Consider the following 15,852-nt stretch of genomic DNA (forward strand, 5'->3'; position numbering starts at 1 on the left):
ATAATGGATTGACAGGTTCATGGTTTCTAGAGGATACATGGTACATATAAATGTCAGGAACATAAATTCAAATATTCCATTTTTCATGATGAATAGTTCAGTGTAAAGCTTTTATGGTCCTAAATAAAACTCATAATTGAATTTCCCCATTGCTTTAACTGAGTTTGAGGTACTGTGACAAAAAGGATAAAAACAGTGAGTCTGTGAATCCCTCCTGAACAACTATTTTTGCTGCATGTTTAACAGAAGGTTTCCTCAGTAAGACAAGGCTATTCACCGGAAATATTTTACTGATTTCTACTACTTAATGTACTTGCATTTGTAAGTAAGTATAAAATGTTAAACCATGGCTCCACTATTATATTTTTTTTTCCTTATTGATGAATGTTAAAAGATAGGGCCATGAAGCTTAAATGCTGCTCGTACAGGAACAGAAGCTGGGATGAAAGACAAAGTGGATTCCATGATACCTGTCTTTTGTCATCATGTATTTGTAATCCTCAGGAAGTATTTTCTTTTTCTGGTCTGCTACACCAAACCGTTTGCCAGGGCAGCTGAGGACTGCAAATTGATGATGGGGGTCTGACTGAAAGTAGACTTGTTTTCCTTATCTGTCATGGATTCCTTTATAGTGGAATTTGTGATAAAGTGTGCATTTTATTTATTTCTTCATGCTTTTCAATGCCATTTATGATTAAATAAGGTGACTGACTTCCAGTGGAACTGCAGAATCAGGAGCCGAGATGGTCAGAACTCAGAGCTGGGATCTGCAGCTTCTGCAGAGACATCAGTAGAGGTGTGTAGGGAACAGACAGGCCTCAGAAACAGCAGAAAGGAAACCCTAGGGAGTGAGGGACTGTGCAATGTATGGTGCAGCTCTGAGAGTCATTGCAATGATACTATGAGTGACTCTTTCATTTGTCCTGCGAGCTAGTGAATTTTCTCAGTTAAAAAGTTAGTACTTATTTCTGTTCTAACTGTTTTATTTTTTTTAGTTTTCTGTTTGTTTGTTTGTTTTTAGGCAGAAGCTTTTTATGCTTTTTTGGTGAGCTCACTTTAAGGAGAAGATCTGCACAGTTCCACCTCAAAGCTCTCGCTGAGCTGAGAGGGCCTTCACGTATTCATCTTTGCATGTTACAACTCACTGTTTTAGTGGCCATTGTTGAGTATGACTTATTCTTAAAAAAACATATGGGTCTCATAATCCCAGCTGATTACCAGTGAACACTAGAAAGAAGACATGCACTGTTATGATATCTAGCTGTTAATAATGCAGCACTGCAGGGTCTAGGAGTGCTTGGAAGATTTGTGCCCATACAAAACATAGCAACTGTTCAAAGTTCTGTTAGCAAGGTGGAGTTTTAGTAGGAAATCAGGATCCTAGGAATCTCCCTCCTATTTTGGGAAATGTATGCTCTGAGCATCGCATTAGCACAGAGAACTTGTGGGGTATTCAGTGGATGACCACAAAGATAGAAGGTCTCCTGTTTTCTTCTTTGCCTTCTCAAATACTACCAAAGGAAAAAAAAATTGGGGGAACAGAATAGGGATAGTGATTACACGGGTCAGTGTTTGCTATAGTCAAATACTAAAAAGCAAAGTCTTGTGTACAGAATTCCAAAGGACCCTTAGGAAAAGAAATTAACCAATTTTTTATGTATACACAGAAATGTTCCATACAGCAAAACTGGCTATGCACCATCTGCTTTTAATTTTTGGACAAAACCATCATTCTTGCCTAACATTTCTAAGCCCAGGCCCTCTGAGAGTTTACTTATAAAAGCAAATAAAGCTAACTTTCAATGCACAACATCCTCTCTTATGTAAGTTATTTGTAGGCTGAAACATTTCAATGGAGACTGAAAATGGGCTTTCTCGCTCATCAGTCAAAATAAACTCCAGTGTTACCCACACTGAAGTTTCTGATGACACCTTTTTTATTGTATTACTTCTATTACTTATTGCTTATGTAAGAAAGCCATAATTTAATTCTAATCTATATACTGTGGAGATTGTTCTGGTAGCACCTTCATCCATGTTATAACCACAGAGAAACCTAATTGCCTCTGCAGAAGCACCTCTGCAGGTACTTCTTACTTCACTAGAGAACCGCGAGCCAGCCAACATGCCTGTGAGCCAGATAGACATGCGAGTCAGAAATGCAGCTTAGTGTTTATATAAATGTTTATCTGAGGGCTTTCTAAAAGCTAGTTCACATTGATGAACTAGAATGGCATTTGCCATCATATCTTGTGGAAGACTGACTGAGTCAGTAACTGATGCTAAACCCACAGAGTCACAGAGTCACAGAATGGCTGAGGTTGGAAGGGACCTCTAGAGATCATCTAGTCCAACTTCCGCACATGAATTGTTCAGAGTTGTTTAAATATGTAAGTTGGAGGAAGTTTCGATGCTGCATATGAAACCTCTTGTAAGTATGCTAGACTTGAGGTGATGATGGTAAGAGCTGAGTGGTTTGGGCATTTTCTTTGTCCCCTTTTACACAATAGCCTTAATTAAAAATAAGCAATACCTTTCTGCTACTTAATGATAGTTGTTCAAGAGGGACAGATGAATATTTTCCTTCCTAGTAGTGAGGTAGAAAGGCTGCTTCAGAATGTACCTCTTTCTTCTTAATTTTGTTCTTTTTCTATGTAGAGGTTTTCACACCGTCTTGGATTATTCTATTCATCAGATGCCTGTTTTGTATGATTCCGAATGTCCCATTTGATTTGTATTTTGGACTGTCTCTGTCTCTGGAATTTGTGATGCTTGAGCCTCAATGTACTAAACTTTTCCCGGAATAAACAAAGACAAATGCATGGTAGGTATAACATAGCTGAGAAAAAAAATCACTATCCAGGAGGCAATCCAGAACTTTAATGTATTAAAATTAAGAGCTTTCCAACTGTGAGCAAAGGAAATGGATACTCTCCAAACCATATAGTCCTCAGCTGGAGAAAAATTAGTCCCTGCTCTCCAGTATCTTGGCAGCAGGAAAAGAAACAAATAGTAAGAGAGCTATACACAGGTATTCTCAGTGGTAGCTCCAACCTGAACCTTTGAAAACAATTTTTCAGCCATAGCATGGAGAACCATGGCCAAACCCGAGGAATGTTGAAAGCTGGACTAATTTTCACCTCCTTGTTGCAATGTAATGGACGTGATTTTTTCAGTGGCATGTTGAATAGTCATGCAAATTCAGAGGTGAGTAACCAACCAACTAGGAGATCTTACACTGTCAAGGTACAGCCATTCAAAGATGCTACATGCATTTCTTACAAGCTAATATATGCCTATGTATTATTAAAGACTTCAAAATGATATATTATCATTATTGTTTGTAGAGACCACATAATGTGTTACTCTGTGACAGGTAGCTCCTGTTCATATGCAAAACTCAGCACATGTACTCAGCTCATGCACAAATAACTGTATAGCTGTTTCAGAAAGATGATGCCCTGAAGGTACATGTAACAGAATGCGATGTATTATATGCCATAAAAATAACACAGACAAGAACAAAATAAAGGCAAATAGAGCAGATGTGATTGCTATGTGGAAAATGCTCTGCTAAACAGGGGCTCACACAATGCCAACCCGTCCCAAATGGTGAATAGTAACTCACAGTGGTGTGGCCAGCAGGCTCACTGGTGCTTTGCAGTTTGAAGCCTCTGGCTTGTAGCAATACTTGTAGCTGTAGTGTCTCCGAGCACAGCTGGGAACTGCAGTCACATTGCTATACAGAGTGCCTCTGCCAGAGAAGTGGGGTGGAGGGGATGAAATCCCTCCATTTAATAAGCTTGTCTGACATCAGCAATTATCAGCTGCCATGTGTCTGTGAAGTATTCCCTCTATTTCAGCAGACGGGGTGGTGTTTTCCAGGCTTGCTGCAGTGTAATGATTAGATTGCTGTCTCTAGCCAGCTAGCACTGCGATGCTGTAGGCTGAATGATAACTGCAGCAGACAGAAAGGGTTATTCCTAAAGTGCTCCTGAGAGTATCATTGATTTCTTTCTTTATTTTTTTTTCCTCAGTGCTTGCTAGTAGGAGGCTTATAATGGGCGCAACATTGACAACTGTTCTAGGTCAAGCTGCATTAGCCCTACTGATAGTGTTCTAAAAGATTCAGATTTATGAATTCAATTACAGGAGTTTATAGCTTGTTTAGCTTTGTTGTTGCCATTATTATTATTATTTATTCCTGTCTGTGTTTAGCCACATTCCAACCCATTTCAGGGTAATTATAGAGGTTCCTTTCGATAATGTTTGGACTGAACAAGATGATGACAGGACTACAGAAATCTTTCATTTTGTCCTTTCCCAATCTGACAGCTGCTGGTGTGAGCATATGGATGCCTCCATATCCTTACTTCTTTGCTGCTCTGACTGCATTATATAACATTTTTCTTTACTCTTTATCCACATAATGCTGATACCAGACAGTAAAGAAGGCATTTATTTTGTCTAATTGTTGTCTTGACATTATAAAACAGATATTATCTGAAACAAGATAAGCACCTCTACATTTATTCTTTTAAAATATTGTGGTTTCTTTTCTCCATCCAAACCCATAATTTGAAGGCTTGGGGCTGACTCATGATTTTCGTAAGCTTGGGCTTGGCAAGAAAGAATATGTTTGTACAAAGGGCAAAGAAACAGATAATCAGATTTGTGATGTGTTCAGAAAAAGTCTGTAACATTTAAAACCCTTAGCAAAATAGCCCAGGAGTCCAAGCAAGTTACAGTAAGCAAATTATCTTGGAACAAATTATCTGATATCTAATTGAATTTCCTAGCATGGCTCCCATCAGTCTTGTGCGCCGTAGATTACCTGTAGTGTGTACTGCACTTGATGACAATAACTGCCTGTGATTAATTGTCAGCCATAAAGCAGCTGAAATAATACATATGGAGGCATATTATAGACAGTACTACCAACTTTCTCTTACTTCTCTTACTGTTAGCTGTATGTTACCAGTCAACTGGTAACATAAACTATTAACAATCAACTCAGAGAACAATTTTTGACACATTACATAAATTTAGCTAATGATGGTGGAGTGTTAGGGAAATATTTATTTTTTTCAGTTTTTCATTTGTGTACAGTCGTTTTTCCCTCCCCACTTTTGCACTGTGTGCATTTCTAAATTACCGCTCTAATTCAGAGATCTATTTTTCATAACATCCTGTGTCTTCTTGGTCAAAATACTTTTATATCTATCCTATTAAGTTCTCCTGTACACTGGATTCTAGCCTTGTGTGAACTAGTTCAGAAAAATAAAAACAAACAAACAAAAAAAACCTTGGAAATGCAGTCAAGTTCCTCTCCCAAATTAAAAAATGTGCATTGAAGTTGGAAGATTGGAGATATGTTTTTTTTTGTCCTTTCCATTAGCATTTTTCTTTCTTTTTTTGAATAAGAAAATAACAAGAAGTCCAAAGAACAAACTGTTTGAACTTTTCTGTATTTCCTTCCTTATTCATGGAAGACTCCAGGAATTACCAAGCATTGGATGAGATGACTGTTTTCTGAGATGTTGTTTCTTGGTGGAGTGGAGCAACTCAGGTAAGTCAGACCAATATCCTGAGTAACGTGGCAGGACTTAGCAGCATGGACAGTCACACACCAACGTGCCTAAACACATCTAAGACTGAAGGACATTCACCTACTGCTGTTCTGGTTAACTGGCAGCTTGGTCATAAGCATCTGTTCATTTCCATGTAAACGAGCTCAGAGGCTCAGAGAGCCATTGGGGCAAAGCTCTTCAGCTTTATGGAGCAGAGATAGAACTATCGCAGTTGATGGAGAGGCAGAAGCAATTCAAGTAAAGCACAATATCATGTACCACTCCTCTGAAAAGAACTGAAGAGTTTATAAAAAATTGTGCAAATTTTTAGTTGTTTTCTCAAATAAAAGGTGTAAGGAATGGAATGAGGAACTCTGTTGTTTCTTATGAAAGTATATGAGGATAAATTGTCCCTTCAGTCCTTGTTTCTTTAGTTCTCTATGATAATGAGGAGATGGATATTGCTGATGCGTGCATTTTGTAGATCTAGACATCCATACACCAAAGATCCTTGATCAAAATTAATATCACTGTTTAAGTTCTTAGGAGAAAGGAAATTTATTTAAATTCTAAGGAAAAATAAGCTCTACTTACAGAAAAGAGAACTCCCTTCTCTTTCGTGTGGCTGGAATTCAGGGTCTGTTGAGGTTGGTGAGATCAGTTCCATGATTTTCCTTCTATGTGCTCTTTTGTAATATTTGTTTAGCTGAACATCGAAATGAGCAGTTGTTCAGCAGCAGCTCTCCAAAGCAGAATGAAAACAATCTTTTCACAGTTCTTTGTGAGCAGTTTTTACATGAGGCAATCAGGGCACACCAATTATTTGAGATAGTCTCTATTTTCAAAACCACTACAGTTAAAATAGTGTGATTGCCATGGCAGTCAGCATAGTTAATAAGCAGTGATTCTAGTATTCAAATCCCTTTACTGAAAACCAGTTGTAGATAAGTTTAGCTACTGTTTGTCTGAAACAATATTTTATAGGTCCAACAGAATACACATTCAAATGCAACCTTGTGTTTCATTAAGAGTCAACCTCAGGAGCTTCAGCTGCAAGTAAATTACCTCACGGGGTCTCTGTTGCATGGCTTGTGGTCCTTTTTTTTTTTTTTTTTTTTCTTCTTCTTTCATGAAGCATAAGTGTGCTTTGGGAATGAGTACAAATTGTCTAAGAAAGCTCTTCAGCTGGAGTCATTATCTTCCTACTAAATCCAAATTCAGCATTATTCCTTGCAAAGAATCATTTCTTTAAGATATTTCTTCTTTTTTAAGGATGACGTATCTTGACATGATGGCAGCTGGTGATAGGATTAAGAAGGATTAGTCAAGGCAGTCTAACATCTGAATAAAGCTTTGACAGGGAACCTGGGCCCTGCTTGCTGATATTGCACAAATCATCTTGTTATTTATTACATTATGATATAATTATTTTTGCTACATTTCTGGTAAATATGACAACAGAAGACTGGAGAAGTATTATTTCATGCCTCTTGTTGGCAACCTTCACAGGGCTTCAGATGAGACTTGTTCATCCTGCTAGGGAAGCAGGCCCTATTTCTATGTGGGGGAGATCACAGTTTCACTGTGCTGCTTTCCAGAAATAGCAGGGAAATTCGTCGAGGTTTTCAGTACATCCGATCCCTTTTTCTACATATAAACCCATGCAATCTTCTGAGGATAGTGAGATGCCAAAGTCAACACGGTGATGTAATGGTCTGTGATGCTGGGGCAAGACAGGACTGACCCCGCATCTTATTACTGTAGTGCACTGTTTGGTTGTTATATGATAGAGCTGTAAGCCTAGTCTAGTGAGGAGCAAGCACATGTAGCCAGATACTACCCCGTACACAGGGTATCTGATGACACACGTATTCAGACAGTTATAAAGGATATCAAGATGTGTGCTGTCCTACAGCAGAAACATCCAAAAATAGAGTATGCGCAGTCTCAGATTTATTGCACAGGAGATACTGGACGGCAACTGTTAGGGCTCTAAAAATATGTGATTGTATATCCTATTGGAAAATGCCTGCTCTCAGGACCACACAAAATTTCACCCGTGGGAGATACAGTTAAAAATTTCCCTGTGCAGAAAGTTAAGTTTATGTTACAGACAAGCTAGAGAATGATATACTTGTGTCTTGTATCTCGCATTACCTTGTGACTGACAGCCTACCTGTGAGGCAAGTGTTTTTCTTTCCTCATCATCTTTGCAGACAGTTAAAACAGAACTTCACTATATATTGTCCTTAGGGTAGGTGAGGGAGACAGATCCTCATTTGCTATGTTTTCTAAAATGTATTTGTGCCCTTTCTGTAGTTATCATTAGGAGATGCAAATTTTTATAGAGATTCAGCTATAAAGAACACTGTAATTTGTTATTTGAATTACCATAATAGCAGATGTTTTCAATGCTGTGGTGGCAGTGCAGATTTTATGTCCTTAACACATACCAAGATGGTGGTAAATATTTGTTCATCTGTAGCGCTGCTCATAGGCAGCTGAGGAATTCAAGTACTAAATTTGTTTTTCATTATTCAGAGAAACTGTAATAGCTCCTGTCTAGATTACTGTCTCAAACACCAGCCATATGCTGGATTTTTTGCTGGACTCTGGACTCATTTACAAACAAGACCTTTCTAATAGCTGATGACAAGCACAGACTTATCACATTACTCATAAAACATTTAACAAATATACCTCTGGCTAAGGTACGTTCTGAAAGAACTAATTCCTTTTGTTATTATAGGATTTATCCTTTTACTTGCAGCTTGGTATTTTTGCTGTCCTAATTTTGCCCATGGTTTCACCTATGAACATAATATCTGAGCAGTTTCCAGACACAGATAATAACAAGTTCCAATTTTTGAAAACAGTTGTTCTCAACCTTTTTCATATTGGGGACTCCTAAAAATTTACCAGTAGAGTGGAGGGCTACTTTTAAAACATTTTTATGTTACTGCAACTCAAGTTGGAGTTTGCTTTACTTTAAATTGCTTCGCATCATCCTTTTAGAAGGAATTCTTAAATCCTCAAGGATGCACACACCGCAGGCTGTCATCTGTTGTCAAAGTGGGCTACTTAGAACTCCTGGCCCTCTTTGAGTCAGGCAGGTTGTTTTTTCCTTTGCAGGTAGAGAATAGAAATCTGCAAAGTTCAATGCTGTAGGTGCCATCTGCGGTATATTTAAAAGATTTTGCTGTAAAAAGATTTTGAGTAATCGAAATGGATTTGTCTAACTTTTCTGGTTTTTGAACATCTGTAAAGTTATGTCTTGGCATCTCAACCCTTTCATTTCAGATTCTTCATGACCTCAGAGGAGCCTAATTGATTTTGTGTTTGCAGTTGAAACGGTATAAGAATGCACCAACAAAATAAACTAGCTGAGCATTATTACCCTGCAACAAACCACACACAGAACAATGCTGGATACCTAAGTGTCCAAGACATTCCTAAAAAAAAATATTACTGCCAGAGTATTGTTTTCAGATGTTTGTATACAAGCTGGGAGAAGAAATAGGTCTAAAATGCCAAGAGGGTTTTTTGCTGCCATTATTTTGGAGTACAAAATAACGAAATAAACAAAAAAAGCCTCTATACTGAATAAGACTAGAGTTGCACTGAAAGAAACACTCTAATCAGAAATTGGGAAAGAAAATAAATCTATATGGAGGAGCAGTGTTATAAAGGAGATATGTTTGTCAGCAGGTTTTTCAGGATAAGTTCATATTTGTCTGTGTTTGTAATATAGAATATAAAACCAATATCTACATCACCAGAAAACAATAATGTTTTCTTACCCATATTGTACTTGAGTTCAGTGTGAATTTTATATTCTGGAAGTCTGAAATGAAGAATTATTTCCTGTCTTGAATTTTAAGATATGAGAAATTATCTTTTGCCAAGGGAAGATACTTTATTAAATGTTTTCAGCTTCAGAGGAGGATTTTTGAATAGTTCATGCTTATTCTAAGACTAAAGTAATTGAAGACAAGGTATAGCGTAATGAACAGGGTCTCATTTTTTTCTCAGTACACTCCAGGACAGCACCTGTGCAATACCTCAAATGTAACCGTGTATTATGTAGACTGCATTTATGAAAGATACGTCAACAAGTCAGTATTGAACAGCTTCCCATTGACCACAAAATTTGTTAAGTTTCTTTCATCTAGCTAGAAAAACATATCTGCTTCCTAGACAAATACAAATTTCTTGTTTGCATAAGGCATTGCTTTTAGCTTCTTGATCTGCAGGTGACTTTGGGGAGGAACAAAGTAATGTTCTGCACCAATAATCTCTCACATTAAATATCTGTCAAGAGTGCTTCTCTGCACTTGAAGTGTTTGTTCTTGCTGCAGATATGCTTTAATTTTTCTGTCCTGAGCATGAATCTGTAGTCCTTCAGTTGTGCCCTCTGCTTGTCTTTGCCCAGAAGTGGCTATAAGGGCTGACATTTTGAAAATTATGGTTCTGCAATAGAGCTTTCATGGAGGTATATATGGGGATGGTCCTTGAATTTGTATTGTCCTCTGAGATAATAGGTTATGTGGCTCTGTCTAGCCTATGTTGCTGTGATAGAGCCATGTGGTAAATGAAAGGCCTGTGTTCCTGCATGGAGTTTTTGAAGAGGCTTGTCCTGTTGCATCACGCAGTGGGAGAAATCAGAGGTTGGTCACCAAAGCATTGTGTACACAAAGCCTCTGTATCTGAAAGAATTTCTGAAGATCTTTCAGATTTCCAGGAAAAACATTCATGAACTTGTATCAAAGCTACCAGGGAATATCTTCACTTATTAGAATAACTGTATTACGATCAGTTTCCATTTAAGAAGAGGCCTTGCCACTGTCTCTCTGCTCTGTCCTATACATGTCTTCATGTTATCATAACTTACCTAAATGTATCCTTATTTCCATGCAGTGCCACCAGCACATTTTTGTGGCTAGTTGAGCTTTATATTGCGAAAGAATATTGGTTTTCAGTTTTTATTGGTAAAAATGAACTCTGTTTTATTCTTGTATAAAGGGTCAGTTAAAGAAGTACTAGTACTGCCACAATAAATGGAGATTATTATTAAAAAAAGTAACAAAACGCAGATATTCATATACTTAAAACACTACAAGGAATAATTTGTAATTAATATACAAAAAAATCTTTGTAAAATGATACTGATTTCCTTATTTGCCTACTGTGCTTACAACATTTTTGATACTGAATACATTCCTTGAAATATACTTTCTTGGATCTGTTAGATCATTAGCAAAATTCCAAGTAAATTGAGTGGAGCTAGGATTTCACTTATTGCTCATCCCAAAGACTCGACAAAATAAGTGGACAGGAAGCCAGAGGGAAAGGATTAAAATGCATGTATATTTACCTTAAAGTATGTAATTAAATGTAATGCTTAGTCATGAGTGATTTGGAGTATCAACGGACTTTTAATTCTTGCTTAGTGAGCATGATGCTCATGGAACATATTGTTGGATCCTGTTTTCAGTTCAATGAGACCTTTTGTTGCATACATACAGTCTCCTGATCTTCACTACAAGACCTCTGAGATACTAAGGCAGTGGAACTACATGAAAGTAGGCACTATGGTGCCCTGTTATGTAGTTCCGCTGTAGTTTTGAAGCCTAAATCCAGGTTCTTAAAGTACGGTACTTGGATGCATCCAAGGATGCTGAGGGGACTGGCAGATGTTATCGCTAAGCCACTTTCCATCATCTTCAAGATGTCATGGAGAACGGGAGAGTTGCTGGAGAACTGGAAGAAAGCCAGCGTCACTTCAGTCTTCAAAAAGGGTGAGAAAGAGGACCCAGAAAAATGACAGGCCAGTCCGCCTCAACTCCATCCCTGGAAAGGTGATGGAGCAGCTTGTCCTAGAGACCATCTCTAGGCATGTCAAGGAAAAGAAGGTGATCAAGAGAGTTAGCATGGATTCACCAAGGGGAAGTTGTGTTTAACCAACCTGATAGCCTTCTATGATGGGATAATGGGCTAGATGGATGAGAGGACAGCCCTGGATATTGTCTACCTTGACTTCAGCAAGGCTTTCGACACAGTCTCCCATAACATCCTCATGCAGAAGCTCCAGCAGTTTGGGTTAGATGAGCTGGCAGTGATATGGATTGAGAACATGCTGTATGGTAGAGCTCAGAGGGTTGTGATAAATGAGGCTGAATCTAGCTGGAGGCCTATGGCCAGTGGTGTCCCTCAGAAGTCAGTACTGGGCCCTGTGCTGTTCAATTTGTTAATTGATGACTTGGATGAGGGGACAGTGTTTGCAGATGATACAAAATTTAGAGCGACCCAGACATGTTAGAGAGTTGGGCTGACAGGAACCTCATGAGGTTCAGCAAGAACAAGTGCAGGGTCCTGCACCTGGGGAGGAAAAACCCCAGGCACCAGTACAGATTAGGGGTTGACCTGCTGGAAAGCAGCTCTATGGAGAGGGATTTGGGAGTCCTGATTGACAAGTTAACCATGAGGCAGCAGTGTGCCCTCATGGTCAAGAAGGCCAATGGAATCCTAGCTTGCATCAGGAGGAGCGTTGCCAGCAGGTCGAGGGAGGTGATCCTGCCCCTCTACTCAGCTCTGGTGAGGCCGCACCTGGACTATTGTGTGCAGCTCTGGGGAGCTGCAGTACAATAGGGATGTGCAGCTTCCAGAGAGGGTCCAGTGTAGAGCAACCAAGATGATTAAGGGACTGAATTATATATCTTATGAGGAAAGACTAAGTAAGTGAGCTGGGTTTATTTAGCCTGGAGAAGAGAAGATTGAGAGGGAATGTGATCAATATGTACAAATACCCGAGTGGAAAATATAAAGAGGATGGGGCCATGCTCTTCTTGGTAGTGGCCAGTGACAGAACAAGGGGTAATGGGTAACTGAAATGAAGGGAAGTTCCATCTCCATAGGAGGAAGAACTTTGTTGTGAGAGTAACAGAGCCCTAAACAGGCTGCGCAGAGAGGTTGTGGAGCCTCCTTCTCTGGAGATCTTCAAAACCTGCCAGGATGCCGCCCTGTGCCACATGCTCTAGGTATCCCTGCTTGAGCAGAGAGTTGGACTAGATGATCTCTAGGGGACCCTTCCAACCTCAACCATTCTGTGATTCTGGGATTTTTTTTTTTTTTTTTAGCTTCAGTGCCAGACTTATACAATCATCTTAACAATTTCCACAAAGCACAAAGGAAAAAAAATAATGTAAATATGTCCTTGAAAAAATACTGCACAAAATAAGCTGTCAACTGAAAAATAGTGAGAGGCAACAATGAATGCTGAGAGCAGGGGCACATGGGTTATAATCAGTTCTTTACAGATTTGTATGTCAGGTCTTCAGTTCTCCATGTGACTTGCTAGATGAGACCTATAAGAAGAAAGTTATCACCCATAGTTATCACCAGTGGTAAGATAAATCTTAGAACATCAATGAATTTGGTGAAAACCTCCTCCTACTTGAGAAAATTGCAGACAAATTCTACTCCAGTATCTTCTGTTCTTTCATGCTGAGGATTTCACAGTACAGGCAAGAGCAGATGTTCTTGAACTGTAGATTTCACAGGCAACATCACAAGGCTACAGATGACATATACCAATCCATCTGTTGACAAAGAAATTTGTGCTTCTAGTGATGCACTGCCTCTGCTACAAAATACTTCAGGAAATTTCAAACTTTGTATTGAGCCAAACACAAATTATGAATCAGACCTCCCGTAAAGACTGAAATGAATACAAAGGTTTGTGCTTCACATTCTTACATAATATAAGATTGCTTACCTGCCACCAAAGACTGCATACATCAATAAGAATTTTTTCATTATAGGGAGATTGAATTCTGATATTCAGTCCTAGAATCAAAAAGAGATCAACAAATAATACATGTGAAATGTGTGGAATAAGGACATTTATCAAGCAATTTATCGAATGAATAAGACTGGCAATAAGGCAACAGAGGTTGCCTTAATAATCTTATTAATGGATATGGAAGACAGAATTCTTCTAATTTATGTGAAGTCAGACAAGATGGTCATTTTCAGCTTTATCACATCAGTAAACATTATAAATATAAGAATGACCTAAATTGCAATGAGAACAATACTATATATATATATATGCATATATATAAAATCAAATATTTTATATATACATATATATATATATATAGTACTTGATTTACAAGTTTTCCAGTTCATGGCATACAACACAGTATTGGTGAAGTACTATCTTAAGTGCTCAGTATCCGTATATAGGATGTTAAGGATTAATTATTTATGGCTTTTCTTTGATCTATTCCAGGGAGTACTTAGACTGTCATTCCAAGGGTCCACAGAATTGGCATAGAGGAAGTTCATGAAGTTCAACAAAGGCATGTCCAATGGGCGTATGGTAGTGGGGAAGTGAGTATAGGAGATGATTATAACAAAGTCCTCTTTCACCCCTCCCGGGAAACCTGCAGGCTTACTTCCCTTAAATGCCTGTACAGCAATGCTTGCAGCACAGGGAATAAACAGGAGGAACTGGAGATCTATGTGCGGTCTCAGCATCAAGATCTCATTGGAATTACAGAGACATGGTGGGATAGCTCACATGACTAGAGTGCTGTCATGGAAAGCTATGTGCTTTTTAAGAAGGACAGGCTGGGAAGGTGGGGTGGTGGAGTTGCTCTTTATGTGAGAGAGCAGCTGGAATGCACGGAGCTCAACCTGGGGGTCGATGATGAGTGAGTTGGGAGCTTGTGGATAAGGTTTAGAGGGCAGACTAACGTGGGAGACACTGTGGTAGGCGTTTGCTACAGGCCACCTGATCAGGGTAAGGAAGTTGATGAGGCCGCCTATAGTCAGTTGGATGTTGCCTCACGGTCACAGGCCTTGGTTCTCATGAGAGACTTCAATCACAGTGGCATCAACTGGAAAGACAACACAGTCAGGCACAAACAGTCCTGTAGGTTTCTGTAGTGCGGTGATGATCACTTTGTGACACAGACTGCGGAGGAGCCAACGAGGAAAGGTGGACTACTGGACCTCATAATAACAAATAGAGAGGGAATTGTTGGAAATCTGAAGGCTGGGGTAGCCTTGGCTGCAGTGATCATGAGTTGGTGTAGTTCAGGATCCAACAAGGAGAAAGAAGGGCTGTAAGTAGCCTTGCAACCATGGACTTCAGGAGGGCCAACTTTGGCCTCTTCAGAGACTTCCTTGGAAGAATCCCGGCTAGGGCTCTAGAAGACAGATGGTTACTATTCAAGCAGCATTTCCTCCACGCTCAGGATCGGTGCATCCCTATGAGTAAGAATTCAGACACTGCAGGCAGGAGACCTGCGTGAATGAGCAAGAAGCTCCTGGCAAAACTCAAACAGAAAAACACAGTATACACAATGTGGAAAAAAACTGCTTGGAAGGAATATAGGAATATTGTCAGGGAATGCAGGGATGTGACAAGGAAAGCTATGGCACATTTGGAATTAAATCTGGCAAGGAATGTTGAAAATAACAAGAGCTTTTTCAAATATACCAATGGCAAAAGGAAGATTAGGGAAAATGTGAGTCTGCTGGTGAATAGGGTGGGTGCCCTGGTTATGAAAGACCCAGAAAAAGCACTTACTGAATGCCTTCTTTGCCTCAGTGTTTACCAAGGGCAACCTTTTGGAATCCCAGACCCTAGGGACAAAAGAAGCTTGGAGAAAGGAAGACTTGCCCTGCGTAGAGGAGATTGGGTCAGAGAGCAATAGGGGAAACTTGACATTCAAAAATCCATGAAGCACTCCAGAGTGCTGTATGAGCTGGCGGATGTTGTTGCTAAGCTGCTCTCCATCATCTTCAAAAGGTCCTGGAGAACAGGGGAGGTGCTGGAGGGCTGGAAGAAAGCCAGTGTTGCGCCAGTCTTCAAAAATGGCAAGAAGGAAGACCCAGGCAACTGCAGGCCGGTCGGCCTCACCTCCATCCCTGGAAAAGTCTTGGAGCAGCTCATCCTGGCTGTTGTGTCCAAACATGTGAAGGACAAGAAGGTGCTCAGGAGTAGTCAGCATGGATTCATCAAGGGGAAATCTTGCTTGACTAACCTCATAGCCTTCTATGATGGAATGACTGGCTGGATAGATGAGGGAAGAGCAGTGGATGCCATCTGTCTGGACTTCAGAAAGGCTTTTGACACCGTCCCTTACTACATCCTCCTGGGCAATCTCCAAAAGCGTGGTTTAGATCAGTGTATGGTGAGGGGCATTAACAACTGGCTGGATGGCAGAGCCCAGAGGGTGGTGATCAGCAGTGCAGAGGCCTGTAGCTAGCA

The sequence above is a fragment of the Tinamus guttatus genome, unplaced genomic scaffold (assembly GCF_059628265.1).
Source record: "Tinamus guttatus ecotype Peru unplaced genomic scaffold, ASM5962826v1 Tinamus_guttatus_pri_ptg000470l, whole genome shotgun sequence".
Classification (NCBI taxonomy): domain Eukaryota; kingdom Metazoa; phylum Chordata; class Aves; order Tinamiformes; family Tinamidae; genus Tinamus; species Tinamus guttatus.